This window comes from Chiloscyllium punctatum, chromosome 2 (assembly GCF_047496795.1).
Source record: "Chiloscyllium punctatum isolate Juve2018m chromosome 2, sChiPun1.3, whole genome shotgun sequence".
NCBI lineage: Eukaryota > Metazoa > Chordata > Chondrichthyes > Orectolobiformes > Hemiscylliidae > Chiloscyllium > Chiloscyllium punctatum.
The window spans coordinates 77,263,117-77,287,448 of record NC_092740.1 but is presented as its reverse complement, the minus strand read 5'-3'; the positions used below and the strand labels follow the sequence as shown (position 1 = coordinate 77,287,448).

The 24,332-nt window shown below is 39.7% G+C and overlaps 1 protein-coding gene across 4 annotated transcripts in view; it reads right to left on the bottom strand.

The window, feature by feature from the left end:
- Positions 1–24,332, bottom strand: part of prr16 (proline rich 16) — a 236,849-nt gene that overhangs the window by 104,758 nt on the left and 107,759 nt on the right. The gene's annotated exons all lie outside the window — the stretch shown is intronic.

Genomic DNA, 24,332 nt, shown 5'->3' with positions numbered 1-24,332 from the left:
TGGTTGATCTCCTACCTCAACTTCACCTTCCAACACTATCCCCATAGAAAGGTAGACTTTTGCCTTGAATCAATCAATCAATCAATCAATCAATCAATCAATCAATGACTTGGCGCCTACAAATCTATAGGGTATAAAGTTCCAATATTTCACAGTCCCTTGAATGAAGAAATTGTTCCTCTTTTTAGTATGAAATAATCAACCCAAAGAACTGTGAATGCTGTAAATCAGGGACACAAACAAAAATAGCTAGAAAAGCTCAGCAGCTCTGGGTGGTATCTGTGAAGCGAATCAGAATTAATGTTTTGGGTTCAGTGACCTTCTGCAGCAGGGCTCTGAGAGAAGGTCACTTGACCTGAAAAGTTAACTCTGATTCTCTCCCTCAGATGCTGTCAGACCTGCTGAGCTTTTGCAGCTATATCTATTTGTGCTTCTCAATAATCAACTCTTGTTCTGATAAGAACAAAAAGGATCATGGAAAATCATATCTTATTGTCATAGAATGTTTTATAACTCAGGGAACATATTTTAAAATAAAAAATACAAATTTGGATGCACATTTGTCTGGCACTTTAAGTCAAAACCAAATCATTTGCTGCTTGACTTTGTCATTGTTAAATGTGCTTTTTATTTACTTTGGGTTTCTCCAAACAAGTCCTCATAAAGCACCAGTGTCATTTTATTGAGAGTATTTGAATTTTGCTGAGATTTTCCAGACTCTCCAGAAATTACCAGAAACAGCTGGCAGCGATTTTCTTATAGAGGAGCACAGTAATACATTGTTCTACTCGATGATAATCAGACGAATAAATTCAACATTTTGGAAGTTGAAGTAGGAAGATTTTGAGCAGAAATATTTTGCACTTTTATTTCAACTAATTCATTAATTGTGAATTGTGATAATTAGCATAATTAGAACATTTTAAATTCTGAAATCAGTTTGATATTCTTTAGTAAATAATAAAAAGAGCAAAAAGGCCAAGTTACCATTTAGTTTATTTGAATCTCTCTTTCCCCATATTAGGTAATGTCAAGAGGAAAGATTCTGAACAAATATTCCATTCTGAATGGTTTTCTAAGAAAACATACATGTAGGTTCATATCTTTGCTGTTCTATCCCTAAACTCCAGAGATGAAGTCCCCTTATTGATTCCAGTACTACTCAGGCCTTTGGGTCCTATGGAATATTTGACCATCTCAGTGACGATGATTAATTGAATATAGTGCTTCAGACTTGGAGATGCAATCATTATTGGAGGTGGAGTGTGTGAATTTGGGAGTGGTATGCATTTCTTATGGGTGAAGTTTGATGCAGAGAACATGAAATCACAAAACAACACCTTCTATTCTCCAGATACATTGCTCGTCAAAGATTCATCTGATTCCAAAAAAACTGACGTTTTCCCTCTGGAAACTAAAGTACAAGTACAATTTTCAGGACAGGGCCATATTAAAATCTCATTATTAATTAGTAGGTACAACAAGTAGGTACAATGAAAATAACCATTGCAGGAGTACACCACAAATCACTAGCTTTCTGAGAAAGCAGGAATTTGGATAATAGATTTTTGATTCCATACATCTATTTTTGAAATTATTTAGGATATTTTCTCCATTTGGAGTATAGGATTATATTTCACAAAAGCTCATAATTATTCAAGTTAAAATTCCATCTGGTGCAGTGGAGCAAAGTTGGTGAGAGTGGATCATCCACCGGTTATACACAGTGTCAGATGTTCAGTGTTCTCACCGTCATCAGCCAAGGTAAAATTCTAGCTCACACTATTTCACATCTGGAAAAATATCATATTATGTGTCACAAAGAGAAGGACAATAAGACAATAAGATATAGGCGCAGAATTAGGTCAATCGGCTCATTGAGTCTGCTCTGGCATTCAATCATGGCTGATAGGATTCTCAACCCCATTCTCCTGCCTTCCATCTAAAACCTATTTTCTCCTAACAAATCAAGAACCTATCTATCTCTGTCTGAAAAACACTCAATGACTTGGCCTCCACAGCCTTCTGCAGCAATGAATTCCACAGATTCACCATCCTCTAGCTAAAGAAATTGCTCATTGTCTCAGTTCTAAAGGGGTGTCCCTTCACTCTGAGGCTGTGCTCATAAGTCTTGGTCTGTCCTACCAATGCAAATACCTTCTCGAAGTCCACTCTATCCAGGCCTCACAGTATTCTGTAAGTTCCAATGCAATCCCACCTACCCCCCCCTTCACCTTTCTAAACTCAATCAAGTATAGACACAGGGTCTTCAAATGCTCCTCATATGACAAGCCCTTCATCCTCAGGATCACTCTTGTAAAACAGCTCTGGACCCTGTCTAACTCCAGCACATTATTCCTTACATTCAAAGCCCAGAACAGCTCACCATATTCCAAATGTGATCTGACCAAAGCTTTATATAGCTGCAGCAGTACCTCTCTGCTCTTGTACTCTAGTTCTTTCAAAGTTTGCCTTCTGAATAGTCAACTGTCCCTGCATGTTGACCTTAAGAGAATCCTGAACTAAGAATCCTAAGCCCCTTTGTGTTTCAGATTTCCAATTTTAAAAAGTGTCTATGCCCCGATTCTTCCTACCAAAGTGCATAACCTCTCATTTTCCCAACATTGCATTCCATCTGCCATTTCCAACAAGTCCTTCAACAGTCTCCCTGTCTCCTTAACACTACTTGTCTCTTTGGAGGAGAAAGTGAGGACTGCAGATGCTGGAGGTCAGAGCTGAAAATGTGTTGCTGGAAAAGCACAGCAGGTCAGGCAGCATCCAAGGAGCAGGAGAATCGACATTTCGGGCATAAGCCCTTCTTCAGGAATGAGGAAAGTGTGTCCAGCATGCTAAGATAAAAGGTAGGGAGGAGGGACTTGGGGGAGGGGTGTTGGAAATGCGATAGGTGGAAGGAGGTCAAGGTGAGGGTCTCTTTACCTGTTTTTTTTCTGTCATCTGCAAACAACATCCTCAGTTCCTTCATCCAGATCATTAGTGTACAACATGAATAGCTGTGGTCCCTACACAGACCCGTATGGAACTCTACTAGTTATTGGCTGCTATCCTGAAAAAGACCCCTTTATCCCCACTCTCCACCTTCTGTCAGTCAGCCAATCCTCTATCCATGCCAGTACTTGCCCTAATGTTTAATTAGTAGCTTCCTGTGTGACACCACATCAAAGGCTTTCCGGAAATCCAAATAGATCACATCCACTGGCTCTTCTTTGTCTAACTTGCTCCACAAAGAATTCTAACAGACTTGTCAGCCACGACCTCCACTTGACGAAGCCGTACTGACTCAGCCCTATTTTACCATGCACTTCAAAATATTCCACAATAATGCACTTTAAAATCTTACCAAAGACTGAGCGCCGTGACTTAGACTGTGTCCATCGTCTGACTTTTTGCCTCAGAGGCCCTGGATTAGTACCAGGGGCTGCTCTTGACTTTCTGTGCCAGCAGCCCCCTGAGCGAAGGCTGTCTCTCTTGACTTGACTGAGGCCCACTGACAACCACCACAAGCTTCCTGCCTTTGAGTCTGTATTAAATAGAAAGGCAGGACTGAAGCAATATGAGTCTTATATCTCTGGCTGAGGGGGCAAAGCACAAACAGGTTTGGCAATGTAATAAAAAGCAGGGGTGACATGAGAATCCAGGCAAGCTCACAGTGAGTACTATGACAGCAAGCGTACAGCCCAGGTATATGGGTGGTCCTTTCTAAGAGCTGGATGCATTTCCCTGGATGTACAGTATCCTTGATGCTGCACTACAAAGACTGTTGCCAGTGCAGCCCAAGGTACACTGTTGAAGTGCAGAAGCATTTTGTAAATGGAATAAAAATGTACCCTCTGGGTTCTTAGAGGGTGGTATATGTCAGATACCAATATCATGAACAAGGACTGGATGTGACTCATGCCCATGAAATGTGACCTGAGTTGTTATTGTCCAGTGTTAAACACAGAGGCCAATGGAGCAAGCTGGCAGTTAAAGTTGCAAAGTGTTACTCTGGAAAAGCACAGCAGGTCAGGCAGCATCCAAGGAGCAGGAGAGACAATGTTTCAGGCTTAAGCTCCTTATCAGGAATGCTAAAGTTGCCAGGTGCTCATTCTGAATCCTTTGTGATGTTGTACCATTAGTAACGCACTTACTAAGCAACAGTCCTTCTGAATTGGTAACTCGCCACTGCCCAGGGAGACGCTGGTATTACTGTTCAGCAAATCCATAAAAGATGCAGCTAGATGCCCCTCAGATGCCTCACTGGGCTTCTCACCCAACTCTGCTACAAATCTCACCATAGGCCAAATCGCTGAGATTCTTATAAGAGTCCATTGATAGTTATTGACAACACGGCTAACAGCGTAATCTTCCTGTTGGCAGTTTCCTTTTTGGATTCCTCAATACTTGTACTCCTAATAAGTACAGAGAGTGAGCTCTCAAATGTTCCAAACGGAAGGGTGGAAGCTCTGGAGTCTTGACAACCTCTCTAGGAGTGACAGGCAACAGTGAAGCAGATTGGATTGTGCAAAGGCACCTCAACACAGAGATGAGATGTGTTTTATGTTAAAATTGTTCATGGGAAGAACAGTCATACTCCTTGAAGTGGATGGGAACCTCATCTGGCTGCATCCTTTGTCCTGTGAATGTGACCTTTACTACCAGCAGCTCCCTCTTCACGATATTTTGGAGACTTCTGTTCCTGTTTTCTGGGTACACCCACTCAGCACATTGTACAAGATGCTGCTCATGGTGAAGGTTGTGACCATTCACTCTCAGTGTAACAACCTAGAGGACTTACTTGCCTCGTCCAACTAGAACAGTCTCTGTAGTTAACAAAGTCTAGTTTATTGCATTATCACAATTAGTTACAGGATACATTGATATAACAGATGTTGTTAAAGAGACTTTGAACTGGACCAGATTTTAGGTTCCACTCATTTGAGATCACAAATTTTTCTTCCTACAAGTTCATTTCCCATCAAACTGATACCCTGGGTATAAAATATTTCAACTCCGTATACAACAGCCCCCCACGAAGCATTTATTATCATCATTTATATTATATATTAGTGTACATGATTACATTTACAACTATCCTAACCCTTGCGATGACCCTGACTTTAGAAACCCTGGCGATCTAAAGGCTTCACTTTTTTCTAGAACATACGCTCATCTGATTGGAAGACTGAGTGAAAGACTGTCGATTGTCTTTCTGCGAGCCTGAGGTCATGTATGTTCATTTAAAGTTAGGTCAGGAAGTGTTTTTTCTCTACCACACCAGACCTGCGTGACCCTGTAATTTCCTAGAGTTAAAGAGGATGCTGGCAACAGCTCATACAGTTAATGAATTGGCATGGCCAACCTATAGAGTAGGCTACACTGCAGATTTGATTTGACTGCTCAGACAACACCTCCCACCCCACCAGTCTCTGCATCCAATGCATCATCCTTAAACACTTCCGCCAACTCCAACTAGACCCCACCACCACGAACATCTTCCCCTCCCCACCGCTCTCTGCCTTCTGCAAGGACCATTCCCTTCAACAGTCCTTGGTTTGTGCCACTCTCCCCACTGAACCCACCCCCCCCCCACCCCGAACCCCCCATGTACCTTACCTTTCAACTGGAAAAACTGGAAAACCTGCCAGTACATCTCTCCCCTCACCTCTATCCAGGGCCCCAAACAGTCCTTCCAGATGAGACAGAGGTTTACCTGCCTCTCTACCAACCTAGTTTACTGCATCAGGTGCTCACAATGTGGTCTTCTCTACATGGGGGAGACCAAATGTAAACCAGGATTATGCCCGAATGCCATCTAGACCTCCCAGTCACCACCCATTTTAATTCCCCTTCCTACTCCCTTTCCAACATGACCACCTTTGGCCTCCTCCATTGCCACAACGAACCACACCACAAATTGGAGGAACAACACCTCATTTTCCATCTGGGCATTTTTCAGCCTGCAGCATGGAGGACTCAACGTTGAGTTCTTCAATTTCAAATAACCTCCCTTCCCATCCCTTGACCCCCTTCCCAGCCCCTCCACATCCCTTCCACTGCTCCCTGCCACCAACTGGATTCATTCTTCCCATTGACCAACCAGGCTGTACTCTCTACTTGACTTCACCTATCCCCACTTCACCACCCTGACCCCGCCTCCCACATACTCATACAGCACAATCAGCAAAAGGGCTGAAGATTTAAGAACCGTACAGAAGAAACATTCATGACAATAATCAACAAGGAAGAATATTCCAGTGATTGGTAATTGCATTTCAATTCTGCTAAGAAATGAGCTGTGACAGAACCAAAAGGCGATAAAAATAGTTACAACATGAGGCCATTTGGTCCCTTAAGCCTGATCTGCCATTCAATAGGACTGACAGGGAAGACAGGAATGGTTAATGGATTTTTATTTGTAAAATATGTTTGTCAGGTTCCTCAAGAGTTGGTATTAGAGGCCTTGCTCTACATCTCTAAGACTGGAGGATCATTTCAAAGTTTGCAGATGATACAAAACTTCGAAGCATTGTATACCATGAAGAAGACAATGCAGAACTTCAATAGGACATTGATAAGCTCGACGAGCGGGGAGGTAGGTAAAGTGAAGGTGGTGGAGAAACATGAGGTGATAGATTTTGGTAGAAAGAACATGAGGAGACTGTATAAAATAAAGGTATCACTCAAAAGGATGTGCAGAAGCAGAGAGACTTAGCTGCATGAGTGCAAAGTTATCAAAGGTGTCAGAAAAAGTGAAGACTCAGTGGTTAATAAAGCATACAGTATCTTAGGATTTATTAATAATGGAGAGATTACAAGAGCAGAGAAGGTATGCTGAACTTGTGAAAGTTAGATCTCAGCTGGAATAGTATACACAGTTCTGTTCGCCACACTTTAGCTAGAATGTGAAAATAGTGGAGGGAGTACAGAAAAAAAAATGTAAGCATAGTTCTAATAATGAAGACGAATAGGTGAAGCAGTGATAATCAACCTTAGAGAGCTGAAGGGTAAGAGCAAACTTCATTGATGTTTCCAAAATCACAAGAGGTCTGGACAAGTAGATAGGGAGAAACTGTTTCTATCCATAATTAAAAGAAGAACAAAAGGACCCAGGTTTTAAAAGATTTACAAAAGAGTTAAATATGATGTGCGAAGAAATATTATTGCGCAGTGTATGGTTAGGGTTTAGAATGCACCATGTTATAGTGTGGTGGAGGCAGGATCAATTAATATTCATGAGGGAAGAAAATTTACCATCTTCACCTGGTCTGGCCTACAAGCAGCTCCAGACCCACAGCAATGGAATTAACATTTAGTTTCCCTCAAGCTACTCAGTTCAAGCCAATTAATAATGGGTAACAAATTCTGGCTTTGTCACTGATGCTTACTTCCAATGAAACAATTTTTAAAAATCTGTACTCAAAGTTAGATTAAATAAATGTCTGATTTATAAGAGAGTAAGGGTTCTGGAGAGGCAAACAGGAAAGTGGAGTTAAGACCTCAAAGATGAGCCAAGATCTCATTTTCTTAGCAGTGGCCAAATGGGTTTGCTCCAATTTTCAATGTCCATATGTTTGTAGATGAGTCATCCACTCTTAATAAGGAAGGATTTAGAAGCAAACCATAGGTTTGTGGAAAGAAAACAAATAGGTCAGCCCAACCTTTGGTAACAGCGCTAGGATTAACTAAACTATATGTTCTACTGCTAAAAAAATGGTTGTAAAATTTGGAGAGCTACCAAAGTATCAACATAAAACCACTGCGCTTATGCTGGAAGGCTGGATGTTTCAAAAAATCAAATCCTCGCTGAATGCATTGAATGCTCATGATGAAGATGCCATCTTACAAAAAGATCACTGGAACTAGCTGATGTGTTCGCTTTTCATTTTCAGTTTTTTTTTTGCTGTGTTTACTGAGAAAATACAGTGCAGTTGCACTGCATAGTCCCTTCAAAGGGTTAATTCTATACACAAACAAAATAACCTACAATTATTCACTCTATAATTATGGTAATTGCATCTGCTTCAGTGAAAAGCCTTGTCCCAAAAATAGTATATCATATAAACACAATTCTGAGTAAAAGCACAACAGTCAGTATCGTAGATTATAAGTGCATTACAAATGATGAGAACAAATTTGGATGAATAATCTAATAGAGAAAAATAAATATTCTGTGCTGTTTCTAAACCTCAAATCATCCACATTAGGACATTTACTTTGCATGAATAACTAAACATACACATAATTTGTGGTGTTGGTTGTTATAAAAATAATAGTGACATGTGCCAGAGGGCCAAAATACATTTCTTCCGCAAGATAGTCTTTTTTCTTCTTCCATCCTCCTTATATATTGAAGTAGTGCCAGAGATCTGGTAGATTGCGATTCACACATACAAAAAAGGGGGAAGATATGCCCAAAAACCACAGGTTACTCAGCCCAGTGTGGCTAGAGAGTATATTATTAAGGTTAAGCAAAGATAAAAAGAATAGTCATATGGAAAAATGTGAGTTAAGAAGTGAATGGGAGCATAGTGTGTTAGTGGTAAATTATGGTTTACTAACGTGATCTATGGTGAAGAAAAGGAAATGGTTCAGGTAATATGATTGATATCTGGTATATGGACTTACAAAAGACATTTTAAAAAAAACACAACTGACGTGTGAGCAAAATTGAAACATGTAAAATTAAGGTACAATGACAACATAGATTATAATAGGCTAAAAAACAGAAAATTAGGATTATTGATGAATGGTTGGTTTTTAGGTCTGTACACTAGTATAGAATGGTTCAAACTAGAAACAACTCATTGCTTTTTATAAATATTAATGACCTCGGTTTGGATGCAGGATATAATTTCGAAGTTTTCAGAGGATAAAATAATCTTGTAAATATAGTATGCAGTGAGGAAGATAGGAGTAGACTTTACGAGAAATAAACTAGTGACTTGGGCATTAAACTTAACTGTTGAGAAAAGTGAAGTGGTGCATTTTGGAAGAAACAATGAGGAGAAGCAGTATAATCTAAAAGGCAGAAATGTAATGGGGGACAGGAATAGTAAATCTTGGGTGTGTACGTACACATTTCTTTCAAGGTAACAGCACAAGTTGATAAGGCTGTTTAAAATGCTGGATCTGTGGTTTCATGATTAGAGAAAACACAAGAAAGGAAGTTATGTCAAACCTTTACACACTAAAATGCACATTATCCAGTATGCACTGGAAACCATTGGTATCAATAAATGAAAAATGCTAGTTAATGAGTTTAATTTTCTGAAGGAATAACATACTCATTGCTGCTTGAATCTCACAATATTGCCTTGATGAGCAAATACTGGAGGCACCAAGTTTCCTGATTGTAAAGGAAATTATTCCTACAGCTTAGGAAGGTTACAGGTTCAACTGCCTGTATAAAGAAAGGAAAATAAAAATAGAAGCAGTAAAGTATTTATACTGTACATGCAAAACTTTTAAACCTTAGTCATAGTGGAGGTGGGGGGGGGGGGGGGGGGGGGGCGGGGTCTTATCCCAGCAGGCTAATCTTCAACCACAACTGTGACTGCATCTCCACAGCAAGTGGTCTTATTCAACATTTCTCTTTCAAATAACATTTCTTCAGTTAAATATCAAAGGTGGAATCAGAAACAAATTAATCTGCAAATAATAATTCCCATAGACTTAACCAATATTAAAGAAAAATACTATGCAAAAAGTATTTACAATCATTACTACATCTATTTTATCGAGGAAAGTGGATGTTATGGTTTGTCGAGTACTCTGGTTTTTTTGGTGCTGAGTTTTGCTGTAAATTACATGCTCAGATCCAGTTTGGTTATTCTAGAAAATTTTGAACACACAAAATTACAAAGAATTCACAGGTGCAGGGGAAATTTATAGGAAGCACATCAAGGATGTCAGATGTTGGTTTGTCGTCCTCAGAGCAGAGAAGAACAAAGACAGATTTATAGATACATACAAAATTATGAAAGATTTTGATAGCATTATTAAGGAGAAACTGTTTAACTGGCAGAAGATCACTATCAGAGCACGCAGGTTGAAGATAATAGACAAAAGAATGAGAGATATGAGGATAAAGATGTTTTCACAGGAAGCTATTATGTTATGAAACATACTGTCAGACAGGGTGATGGAAGCATATTCAATGGTAACTTTCAAAAGGGAATTGGATAAATATGCCCAATTTCGTAGCGTGTTACTAATTGCGTGGTTCTTTGAAGATTAGATTAGATTACTTACAGTGTGGAAACAGGCCCTTCGGCCCAACAAGTCCACACCGACCCGCCGAAGCGTATCCACCCAGACCCATTCCCCTATATTTACCCCTTCATCTAACACTACGGGCAATTTAGCATGGCCAATTCAGCTGACCTGCACATTTTTGGATTGTGGGAGGAAACCGGAGCACCCGGAGGAAACCCACGCAGACACGGGGAGAATGTGCAAACTCCACACAGAGAGTTATCTGAGGCGGGAATTGAACCCAGGTCTCTGGCGCTGTGAGGCAGCAGTGCTAACCACTGTGCCACTGTGCCGCCCACAAGAGTTCGTACAGACACAGTATTCTGTTTTCTTTATTCATGGGATAATGGTGTTGCTGACTAGGCAGCATTTAATGCCCATTCTTAATTGCCCAGAGGACATTTGAGTCATCATATTGCTGTGGATCTGGAGTCACATGTAGGCCAGACCAGGTAAAGGTAGTAGTTTCCTTCCCTAAAGGACATTAGTGAACCCAATGGGTTCTTTCTGACAATTGACAATGGATTCATGCTCATCATGAGACACTTAATTCCAGAATTTCTTTACAAATGAATTCAAATTCCAACATCTGCCCTGGCAGGATTCAAACCTGAGTTCCCAGAATATGACCTGAGTCTTTGGATTAACAGTTCAGAAAATACCACTAAGCCATCTCCTCTCCTGTATTGGTTCTTTTGGCATTGTATAATTTAATGGACTGGGAATTACAATGTGGACAAGTGGTTGGGAAAATGTTTGCAGTCAGAAATTTAAAAGGGCAATGATATTGAAGTTTTTTTAAAACTGAGAATGGGGAGAAGTTAGGGAACTGACCTGTGCTTGGGAGTTGGCTTTGCATGTTAAATATAATGTCTCATGTCTAACTTATTTTGCCAGTTGCATTTTCCAAACCCAAGAAAGGAAACAACAGCAGGATGCCAAGAACAGGCTGAAGCAGAAGGCAAGTGCTATCTCATGTGAGCATATAAATTCAGAGAATGAGAAAGCCATCACCTTTTGTGGAAGAGTGTTCCGAACACTTAAAACTCTCTGAGTTAAAATGTTTCATATGGGTGACTCCTTATTTTTAAAAAGTCCTGTTCCTAGATTCCCCTATAAGAGGAAACATTCTATCCACATCCACCCCATCAAGATTTCTTGGGATCTAATGTTTCAATCTAGTCCACTCATACTCTTCTGAACTCCAGTGTATATAAGGCTAGCCTGTCCAACTTTTCTCTCCACATAACATTACCAGGTATTAGTCTCCCTTTTCTGAACTGCCTTAACACATTTGCAAACTTCCTTAAATGAGGGAATCAATACTCTATACAGTACTCCAAGATGTGATCTCGCCAGTGTGCTCTATAACTGAAATAAAACTTCTATATTCAATTTTCCTCAGATTAAGGGATGGCATTCCATTAGCTCTAAGTCCTTATTCTGTCATCCTAGATGATAATATTCTGCTAACCCACCAAGGGCCATGATGATTGGTAGTGCTCCACCCTAGTGCTAAAGCACCCTGCTCCAAGGCAAACATGCCCAACCCACAGAAAGCAGGGATCAGATACCCCCTTCTCCCTACCCTGGTCGTCAAGAATTGGAACCTTATTGAGGCTTTGATCCCTTCCCAGGAAGGGACCAGGCATTGGAGATCATTTTCCCCAACTCTGGGGATCAGGGTTTGGGCCTACCATCCCTGTGGCCTTCTTTGAAGTTTTCAGATGGATGTCAATTTGACATCCTAGCAGACAGTCTGTCAGACTAAAAAGTCACACACTATGGAGTTAAAAACTGCACAGTACGGAGAGAGACTCAGATTTCCTCTCTGCCCAACTACACTCAATGCATTAGCAGATAAAAAAATTAACTCAATGATTCTGTTAATTTGCATAATCAAGGCTTCTAATGCCTGCTTTATAGTCATTTTCATATCCTGCTTTAGTCATCAAACTTGAAAAGAAAAGCTGCACCTGCCAGACAGTGAGATCAATACCTTCATAAATTAGCTGCAGGCTGCCCCTCTGCTGAATTCTAGTTTAAGCACCGTTTACACTTGGTAAATGATTTCTGCTGACAGTCAGCTGTGACAAAGCAAACTGTTGATGTGTCTGGAAGATTGGAGCCATGTGCTGCTCTCTGCCATTTGTGTCAACCAGAATATTAAGCATATTACGATCAGTAATTTTACCATTAAAATATTGTTGGTAGCTTGCAAGCAAAGGGGACTCTCATTCTGATTAGTGACTCCTTACCAATTTATACAAGCTCATCAGGCAAGCGCCACATAATGTAGAAATTCAATGACAATAGTTTCACCATGAATAAGGAACACAGAACCCTCAAACCAAAACAGCAAATATTCTTACCTATCTGCCTACATGCAGGTGAAAATGTACTATATAATTTTGAAAAATATCATTAAAAACCATCACAATGTATTCTGAATATTCATCTAAATTCTACACAGGATAGAAGAGAGTATTTGCCTAATCAGTGCCTGATGTGAATATGTAGAGCCGCAATTTGACTCTTCATTATCTCTTCTGAATATTCAGATTCCTAAATTGTCTGAATCATCGTCTGAACTCTCTAATTAGATGCTTCTTAATCCATCCACAGTCATGAGAACTAAACTCTATAATAAAGCTATTTCTACAAGATTGTCCAGCTTAAAAATGTTAACTAACAGTTTGTTTGGAAAACTGGATGGTCTGAATATATTTATTCGATCATCATATTGTAATATTGAAATTTTGGCTGTTTAGACAATATGAAAGGAAACCATTTCCAAATGGTTTGACAGCTCATTATATACCCTCTCCCATTCTCTGGAATTTATTATGTATCCTGGACAAACATCAAATTCAACTGAAACTGCACATTGGAGATGCAGTTAAACATTTCAAACAGCAGGGAGATTTGTTCAGAAGCCAGTTTGTGCTAACTGTGCAGGAAGAAGCCAAAAGACTGGCCCTGATACAACTTTTCACAGACTAATGGCAATTAGAAAAACATTGACACTTAGAAAATACACCCCATTCTATTGCTCCTTTTCATAGAAATTACATTTGTGGCGATCACTATGAGTGAAAAATGAACAAAACCTCTGGGGAGTCTTCGTACCGTGTTCAAGAATGTAAAACATGGCTAAAATAAGTCACCAAGGGCAAAATGTTCCAGGCCATAGCGCAGGAGTCAGATTATCTTCTTTCTTTATATCATTACTTATTCAATAGATGTTAGAACATTAATTCTTGAAGCTTATGAAGCCATGAAAAAATACAGGATGGTATGCAGAGTTTTTTTAAAAAGCTGATGAACATCAGAAATAGTGAAGTTGGTCATTGCTGCATTGAGCAGAATTTAGATGAATATAGAATATTCTTTCACAGCTTATGCATGGGGTTGGAGAAGGTTAATGGATCAAGTAGTATGACATCCGTCATAACAAGGAAGCAGTGCAAAGGATGGAGGAAATTTGCATTTTTTACAAGTGTCAATTACATGTAAAAATAAATGTCAACTGCAGTTTATAGGGCTCTGCTTCAAGTGAATATAACACACCTTCTGTCTGTATTTTCTTTAATTTCCCAGTAAAAATGTTTATTTTTTGAAAGTTCTCTTTCACAGTTTTAGAACATACAACATAGAACAACACAGTGCAGAACAGGCCATTCGGCCCTCGATGTTGCACTGACCTGTGAACTATTCTCAGCTCATCCCCATACACTATCTCATCGTCATCTGTGTGTTTATCCAAGGGTTGTTTAAATCTCTCTAATGTGGCTGAGTTAGCTACATTGGCAGATAGGGCATTCCAAGCCCTTACAACTCTTTGAGTAAAGAACCTGCCTCTGACATCTGATTTAAACCTATCACCCCTCAATTTGTAGTTATGCCCCCCTTGCAAGCTGACATCATCATCCTACAAAAAAGACCTTCACTGTCTACCCTATCTAATCCTCTGATCATCTTGTATGTCTCTATCAAATCCCCTCCTTGCCTTCTTCTTTCCAATGAGAACAGACCCAAGTATCTCAGCCTTTCCTCATAAGAGCTTTCCTCCAGACCAGGCAACATCCTGGTAAATCTCCTCTGCAACTTTTCCAATGCTTCCACATCCTTCCTGTAATGGGGCGACCAGAACTGTACACAACATTCCAAGTGCGGCCGCACTTCCACACTGTCCACTACTCCACCGACTTTAGTGTCATCTGCAAACTTACTAACCCATCCACCTATGCCTGCGTCTAAGTCATTTATAAAAATGACAAACAGCAGTGGTCCCAAAACAGATCCTTGTGGTACACCACTAGTAACCGGACTCCAGGCTGAATATTTTCCATCAACCACCACTCACTGCCTTCTTCCAGAAAGCCAGTTTCCAATCACCCTCAATTCCATGCCTCTGAATATTGTCTAATAACCTACCATGTGGAACCTTATCAAAGGCTTTACTGAAGTCCATGTCCACCGCGTCAAGTGCCCTACCCTCATCTACATGCTTGGTCACCTTCTCAAAAAACTTAATGAGGTTTGTGAGACACGACCTGCCCTTGACGAAACCATTTGACCATCTGAAATCAAATTGTTGCTTGCCAGATGATTATAAATCCTATCTCTTATAACCCTTTCTAAAACCTTTCCTTCAACAGAAGTAAGGCTCACTGGTCTATAATTAAATGGGTCATCTCTACTGCCCTTCTTGAACAAGGGCACAACATTTGCAATCCTCCAGTCCTCTGGTATTAAACCTGTAGATAATGACCGACTCAAAGATCAAAGCCAAAGGATCTGCTATCTCCTCCCTAGCTTCCCAGAGAATCCTCAGATAAATCCCATCCAGCCCAGAGGACTTGCCTACTTTCACTCCTTCTAGAATTGATAACACCTCTTTGTAACTAACCTCGATCCTTTCTAGTCTAATATCATGTATCTCATTTTTCTCCTCTACAATATTCTCCCTTTCCTGAGTGAAAACCAATGAGAAATATTTGTTTAGTACCTCTCCGATCTCCTCAGGGTCCATACCCAACTTCCCACTTCTGTCTTTGACTGGCCCTATTCCTTACATACCTATAGAAAGCTTTAGGGTTCTCCTTTATTCTATCTGCTAAAGACTGCTCACGTCCTTTCTTTGCTCTTCTTAACTCTCTCTTTAAATCCTTCCTAGCTAATCTGTAACTGTCCATCGCCTCATCTGAACCATCTTGTCTCATCAACACATGAGCCTCCTTCTTCCGCTTAATAAGAGATGCAATTTCTGTCGTAAACCACAGTTCCCTTACCTTATCACTTCCTCCCTGCCTGACAGGGACATACCTATCAAGGACACACAATATCTGTTCCTTAAACCAGCTCCACATTTCGATTGTCCCCATCCCCTGCATTTTTCTACCCCATTCTACGTCATGCCTAATCGCATTATAATTGCCCTTGCCCCATCGATAACTCTTGCCCTGTGGCATGTACCTATCCCTTTCCATCACTAAACTAAACGTAACTGAATTATGGTCATTCTCTCAAAAGTACTCACCTGCAACTAAATCAAACATCTGGCCTGATCCATTACCAAGGACCAGATCCAGTATGGCCTCCTTTCTTGTTGGCCCTTTGACATACTGTACCAGGAAACCCTCCTGTACACATTGGACAAAAACTGATCCATCTGACATACTAGAGTTATAGCATTTCCAGTTAATGTTGGGGAAGTTAAAGGCCCCCATAATGACCACCCTGTTCCTTTCACTCCTACCCAGAATCATTTTGCCAATCCTTTCCTCCAACCTCCTGGAACTCTGCAGAGGCCTATTAAAAACTCCCAGCAGCGAGACCTGTCCTCTCCTGTTTCTAACCTCAGCCCATACTACCTCAGTAAACGAGTCCTCATCGAAAGTTCTTTCAGCTGCCGTTATACTATCCTTGACTAACAAGGCAACACCTCTCTCTCTTTTAGCGCCTTGCCTGTTCTTAATGAAAGATCTAAACCCTGGAACCCGCAACATCCATTCCTTACCCTGCTCTATCCATGTTTTCGAAATAGCCACAACATCGAAGTCCCAGGTAGCTATCCTTGCTGCAAGCTCACCTACCTTATTTCGGATACTTCTGGTGTTGAAGTATACACACTTCAAACCAGCTTGCTGTCTGCCAGCACATCCCTGTGACCATGAAATTCTGTCAATGCTCTCCCTACTCTCATCCTCCTGTGCACTGCAATCACGCCTCAGGTTCCCAACCCATTTTGATATTTTCTTGAATTCCAGTACCTACAGTAACTTTCATCCTGCCTCTGAAAAACTCAACTTCATGTATAGTGAGGAATATTTTTTTTCTATGATGTTTTTCTTAACATTATAATTTCCTCATCAACAGTTTTCCTGTTGCTTTTATTTCCCAGTTACTCATATTTTGTAGCAAAACAGGCGGTGCAGTGGAACAGTCAAGAAGGTTACCTCAGAATACAACAGGACCTTGATCCAACCCAGGGCAAATGGGCAGAGATATGGCATATAGAGTTTAATTTCAACAAATGTGAGGTGTTGCACTTTGGAAAGGCAAATCAGGACAGGATGTATACACTTAGTTAAGGGCTTGGGGAGTGCTGCCAAACAGACAGAGCTCAGTGTGCAGGTTCATAGTCCTTTGAAAGTGGAGTCGCAGGTAGACAGGATAGTGAAGGTGGCATTTGGTACGCTTGCCTTTATTAGTCAATGCATTGTGTAGAGTTCAGAGGTCCTGTTGCGGCTGTACGTGACATTGGTGAGGTCAAGTTTAGAATACTGCATTCAATTCTGGTCTTCCTGCTATGGGAAAGATGTTGTTCAACTTGAAAGGGTTCAGGAAAGATTTATGAGGATGTTAGCAGGGTTGGAGGGTTTTAGCTATAGGGAGAGGCTGAATAGTCTGGGACTATTCTCCCTGGAGTATTGGAGGCTGAGGGGTGACCTTATAGACGTTTATAAAATCACGACAGGCATGGATAGGGTAAACAGTCGAGGTATTTTCCCTGGGTGGGGGAGTCCAAAACTAGAGGGCATAGGTTTAAGTTGAGTGGGAAAAGATTTAGAAGGGACATAGGGGGCAGCTTTTTAATGCAGTGAGTAGTGCTGTGTGGAATGAGCTGCCAGAGGAAGTGGTGGAGACTTGTAAAATTATAACATTTTAAAGACATCTGGATGGGTATATGAATAGAAAGGGTTTAGAGGGATATGAGCCAAGTGCTGGCAAATGGGGCTAGATTAGTTTAAGATATCTGGTTGGGATGGATGATTTGGACTGAAAGGCCTGTTTCTGTGCTACTCATCTCTATGACTCTATGGTATTTGTTTTCTTGTCAAGGTATATTTCTTTCATGATTTCTGTAAGCTTTTAGTTCAATTCTCTCCTTCTATACCCTATACATTGTAAACCATGTTTAGAATTTACAACCAAATTAATGAAGTTGAATGTGAATAATGTGCTTACAAAAGAAAACACTTTTTCTTCATTACTCTTGAGTCACATGATAATTGAAACATATTATGAATTTGTCATTTCATGAAGATTAACTGAATATCAGAGAACAATGGTCATGTGCAGAGACATATTAGCAATTCAGCACGGTGGCACAGTGGTTAGCAGTGCTGCCTCACAGCGCCAGAGACCTGGGTTCAACTCCCACTTCAGGCGACTGACTGTGTGGAGTTTGCACATTCTCCCCGTGTCTGCGTGGGTTTCCTCCGGGTGCTCCGGTTTCCTCCCACAGTCCAAAGATGTGCAGGTCAGGTGAATTGGCTGTGCTAAATTGCCCATAGTGTTAGGTGCAGGGTATATGTAGGGGAATGGGTGTGGGTGGGTGCGCTTTGGCGGGTCGGTGTGGACTTGTTGGGCCGAAGGGCCTGTTTCCACGCTGTAAGTAATCTAATCAATTCAAAGATATTCCAACAACCAAACTTCACTTCTTTAATCCTGCAAATTAAGGACAATTTACCCATCCAGTCTATTGAAAGGATGAGTCTTCTCACCTCATCCACTTTGAAAATTGCAATACTTATTGCTCAATGTAGGAATGCTTTAATGGTGATGAGTTGTGAAAACAACCCTCCAGTCAAAATTTCCGTCTGGAAAGATATTTTATAAAAAGCTTATTAGAAAGGAATGGGAGCAATAAACAGACAGAACGCCAAGTATTCCTACTAATAAGAACAAATTACAGTTAATGAACTCTGTCCATTTGTAGTTTGGATGGCTTTCCAAAACGTTTGTGTCTAATGTCTTCTTAAGTGGAAATGTATTGTTGAGAAATAAACTTAAATAAGCAAAAATTTGTTTTATCCCAAATACAGGGCACCTGTTTTCTGTGGGGTGAACACTGAATTGGTTTATTAGACTACTTCAATTACATTATTGTCATCTCCCCTCTTTGTTGCCTCATAAACCAAAATCAAGCTAAGTTATGAAGAATGTTGTGAAGTACTAATATTCAATAGTTTACCCATCCATCCTATGCAAATCTGATGATGGGAACCTGACCCTTTTAAAGTAAATTGGAATGGAATGTGGCATCTAGAACACAATATTGACTTCAGCTACCTATTTTGCACCAGTTTTTTAAACAAAAGAACAAGTGAAATAAAGTATGTGATTAAGTTTTTTTTATTATAGATTGAAAGTAATAAATAATAATGCAAGCTTTAATCAATTGTTTTAATTGTGCAAAATTATTATATTTAAAGAAATGTTTTCTTGCAAAAGATTCATAAAATTAAACATGATTTGCCCTTTGACTATTCCATTCTGGCTTTACTTAATTAATCCTCATTTGCCCAAGTGACTGTTTATTTTTCCCAAAAATAATTTCTAAATATTTCTCCACCACCATATTTAAACTGACTGGACTGTGGTTACTGAGCTTGTCTTTACACATTTTTTTGAATGTGAGTGCAATTCTCCAGTTGACTGACACCATCCTTGTATCTTGGAATATCAGAACATAGGAACAGGAGTAGGACATTCAGCTCCTCAAGCCTTTTCCACTATTCAATAAGATCATGCCTCTTCTGTGGTCAAACTGCATATACTTGCCTTTGGCCCATATCCCTTAACATCTTTGTTTCCCAAAAGCTTACCTACTTCAGAGTTAAAATCAGCATCTATTGCCACTTGTGGAAGAGAATTTCAAACATCTACCAGTCTGTGTGTAGAAGTGCTTCCTAGCATCTCTCCTGAATGGTCTGGCCCTAATTCTAAGATGAGTTGAAAAACTTTGACAGAGTGTCCACAATGTCTACCTTTACTTTCTCAATATCCTTGGATGTATCTCATCTAGACTGAATAACTTATAAACATCAAATATAACCAGCCTAACACCTCCTGCTTCTCATTTTCAATCTATCAAATGTTTCAACTACCTCTTCTTTCAACATGACCAGGACAGATTTTTTTTTCCTTGATCAAGTATTCATTTAGTATCTCAGTTAAGATCCCTGCCTCCATGCGCACATCCCATTTTAAGGTCTATAATAAACTGCCAGTCTCTTTTCATTTTCTCTATTTGCTTTGCTGATTTAAAAAAAATTTTAGAACCTTCTGTATTGAGCCTGACTATCAATTGTATTCTCCATATAATATCTATCATATACATAGCTATTCTGTTTCATCTTACCTTCTTTAGTCATCCAGAAAGCTCTAGATTTGTTTGCATTATTTTATGGGAATGCACCAAACTATCAACTTTTCAGAGGCGTCAATTACTCAATTGTAATTTTATAAAACAAACCTGCATGTATAACAAATCAATGAAATTCTCTGAAGAGGCTTCAGGACTAATGGATGAGGACTATTCAAGGGATGAGTCAGATTCACTATCGTAGTTAATGACTAGAAGTTCAAGTACCACCAACAGATTGGATTCATTTCCAGTTGTTACTTAAATAAATTCCTCAGGTGAAGCTGGTAATATACATTAGGATTTATGAAATACAGACTATAAAAATGAGTTCAAAATGACAGCAAAAGCCACAAGTTGATAATTAGAAATGCTCTTCCTGGGAAATAGTACTGGGTGGCAATTCACCAGGCTGTGTCACCTGCTGTTGGCACAATTTATGGATAATTTAGAGTAAAGAATCACAAGCAGTCAAATGCATTCTAGCATTATAAATAAACATTGTCACAATACCAGAAATTGCCAGAGAAACTCAGCAGGTCTGATCTGTGGAGAGGAAACAGAGTTAATGTTTTGAGTCCAGTGGCCCTTTTTGAGAACATGCCACTGGCCTTAAAACCCAGAGCTCATGAGATCAAATCATCAATGGCATATTGTGGAATGGTATTTACTTGATTAACAAATTAGTACTCAGTACCAGAATGATAGCCATGGAAGTTGCCCATGGTCCCAAAAAATAGTGTTCACCTTGTTTTTCAAAAGAGTTTGCAAACTTTACCCAATCTGGCCTAGCATAATTCCAGTCCCTTTTGTGTGATAATCTAAGATTCCCAATTCCCAATAATTTCCACACAGTTCAAAAACTATGGAGGAATTAAGCATGCAAATCCATCTGCAACAATCTAATCATCAAATTAATATGTGCCATGGGTGAGAAAACTCAAGTTCCATGACCAAGAACACTAATTAGTACATCGACTGACCAAACTGGCTATGTTGTGAAAGACATTGCAGGGTTATTGGGTTGTGTGAGATGTTGATGAATTCAGTATAAGGAAGGATCTATTGGCTTCTTGCACATCAATTGCAGATACATAATTGGAAAAACTATGAAGACAATGATTTATCGTAACTATAAGGACTTCTATTTTGTAGTGTTACACAAAACTGCAATATTTAGGATAAACAAGGGAAGATTTAGCACCAAAAAATGGGATGTCCAGGGGTCAATATGGGCCATAAGCAACAATGGAACTGTACGTCACTGCAATTTGTACAGTTATGGCCCAACACATCTGCATTTCTCAATCACCTTCAGACAGGGAGACCTGTTAAGGTTCAAATATAGAGATTATTCCGAGATGAATATCGACTGAATGAATCTACAACAGAGTGCTATCTGCATGCTAAGCAATACAAATACAATTAACAAGAATCTGCATTTATATAGCATCTTTAAAACTGTGAAGCAACTTGGGATGTTTTGCACAAGGTTATCAAACAAATATAATGCCAAGCCATAGAAGGAACTATGAGAACAGTTATTGTTAACTGTTTGCATTGTTTTAGTTAGGTATTTGTAAATATCTCAGAAGGGAGGGGAGGCAGATAGAGAGAAGAAATTCCATCCTGAGAGAAGGTATTCCAGATCCTAGGATTAAACAGGTAAAGGCATAATCATTGATGAAGGAGTGAATAGAATTAGGATGAAGAAAAGACAATAACTGAAGGAGAGTAGTGATCTCAGAGAATTATTGGGCTGAGGTGGATTAAAGAGATAGGGTGGGTAAGGCCATGAAGACATTAGATTGCAAGTTTGAGAATTTTATATTGAGGATTTGACAGACCAGGAGTTGATGTTGGGCAGAAAGTAGAGAATGACAGCAGAACAGGGCTAGTGCAAGTCAAATATAAGCAGAGTTTTGGATGGGTTCAAGTTTATAGAGAGTGACATATGGTAATATGGTCTGAAACTCCTGCTAGGTCAAATAGGAAATATTGTGCGTACTGGAGACCTAAATGGATGCTCTGAAGAAGAGTCATATGTGACTGAAAATTTGACTTTTTTTTTGTCCACAAATGCTGCCGGACTTCCTGAGTCTTTCCAGTACTTTGCTTTTAGTTATGAACAGCCTAATTCAGTTTCACACATTCAACTGAGGGAAGAAGTTAATGGCTAGAGAACAGAGTTTGTATCATGTGTCTGTGTTATTTGATATGCAGACTTTTCAAGTATACGTTTCTTTGCAACATTTATACAGCAAAGTCCTGATAATTTTGCAACCATAAAATAATGACTTTAGTCTTTCCAATATTTTGTCAGAGGATATTTCTGCATATCTAGCAGTAGATGATGGACAAGCAGAATGACAAAGTAGAACCAGCGAACAGGTCAAGAGAGGTGGTGGTAACTTAGGTAAGGTAGAGCTGGGTGTCATCAGTGCACATGTGGAAGTTGACATCATGTATTCAGATAATGTCATCTAGACCATCTTGTATATGATAAGTAAAAAGTGTTGAAGGATAAATTCTTGAGGGGAGTCAACAGGTAATGGTAGGAAGCAAGGAGAGAAGCAATTGCAGATAGTTCTGTGGTTATAATTAGATAGATAACAATTAAACCATAAGAGGAAGCTGGATTATGATGGAAAGACATTTGAGGAGGATAGCACATCAAAGATTGCTGACAGGTCAAGCAGAATGAAGAAGAATGGATAATTAACCATGGGTATAGTTACATAAGACATTGCTTTTGGCTTTTTTTAAAAGGTCATTTCAATTCCATGACATCAGATTCAGATGCAGGAGCTATGAGAAAGTTAGACACTGATATGGAAAGCATATGTTGATGGATATTGAACAGGCTGGACAAAGGGCTTTCAGCTTGAAAAGCATGTTTTTCATTCAGGAAAGGGGTGGTGTTGACAGATTTGTAGGGGAGGAGGCTATATCTCAGAGGGAATTATGAACAATATTAGTTAAAAGGGATCTAGGAAGGAAAGTGAGTGGTCAACGTTTGGTAGGATTAGGTTTAAGTCAACAAGAGGTGGGTTTTGTGAACAAGATGAGCTTAAGAATATGCATGAGAGAAAGTAAAGGAGAAACTGAAGAAAGAATCACGTTCATGAATAAAGAAAGGGCGGAAGGACAGAAGGAAATTAGTTTGTTGGGTTAGAGCAGTGGAAGAAAGCTGCAGAGGCAGCTGATCAGATGGTCTCAAACTTATAGTGACAACAGAAGTATACCAGACTCTTGTACTTGTTAGAATGAGTTTGGAAAAGGCACGGACAAAGTTTAAGGTGAAGAAGAGAAAGAAGGGGGTGAAATTTGCATATCTGAAATGGTGATCAATCTTGGCAGAGTAGAGCAAGGCCCATTAATGGTCTTTGTGGTTAAGCAATGAATAGCACAGCTATTATTTGTTAAACAATGGTATATTTCTGAAGTTAAAAAAAACAAAAAAATACCAGCACTGTCAACAAAAAAAAAGTTAAAAATGACACAATACCAGGTTATAGCCCAACAGGTTTATTTGGAAGCATTGCTTCTTCTTCAGGTGGTTGTGGAGCAGAACCTGATAAAGACACAGCATTCCAAAAGCTAGTGCTTCCAAATAAACCTGTTGGACTATAACCTGGTGTTGTGTGATTTTTAACTTTGTACATCCCAGTCCAATACTGGCATCTCCAAATCATGACTACCATCAACAAAAACTATAAGCTAATGCTTCTGTGGGAGAACTTGTTCAAGCCTTAATCTAGACTTGTACTTATTAAAGAGTCACACAGATTTCATATATTTGATATAATGGCATATAAAATCTTTTCAATTACTGTTAGTTTTTTTCATCATGATGCCTTTACAGCAAACAATTTCCTTTAGTGGGGTGCAGTGATCCCAAACGTCAGTCCAAGTGAATCAAAATCTAAATCAAGAGACAGGCACAGAAAAACAAAGTACAGGTTTTTAATCTACCAAAAAGAAAACATGTTTCCAGTGAAAAACTGCAGAACAGCCAAAAGAGGTGGCATGATGGCTCAGTGGTTAGCACTACTGCCTCACAGTGCCAGGGACCCAGGTTTGATTGCTGCCTTGAGCTGTCTGTGTGGAATTTGCACATTCGCCCCATGGCTGCATAGGTTTCCTCCGGATGTACTGGTTTCCTCCCACAATCCAAAGATGTCCAGGTGAGTTGAATTGGCCATGCTAAATTGTCCATAGTGTTAGGTGCATTAGTCAGGGGTAGAAGAATGGGTCTGGGTGGGTTACTCTTTGGAGGGTCAGTGTGGACTTGTTGGGCCAAAGGGCCTGTTTCCATGTTGTAGGGAATCTAATCAAACAGTATGAATCGTAAAAGATAGAACACTTTGGTGCTCAAAGATGAACATTCCCAAGTCAAAACCCAATTTGTTCTCTTTCTATG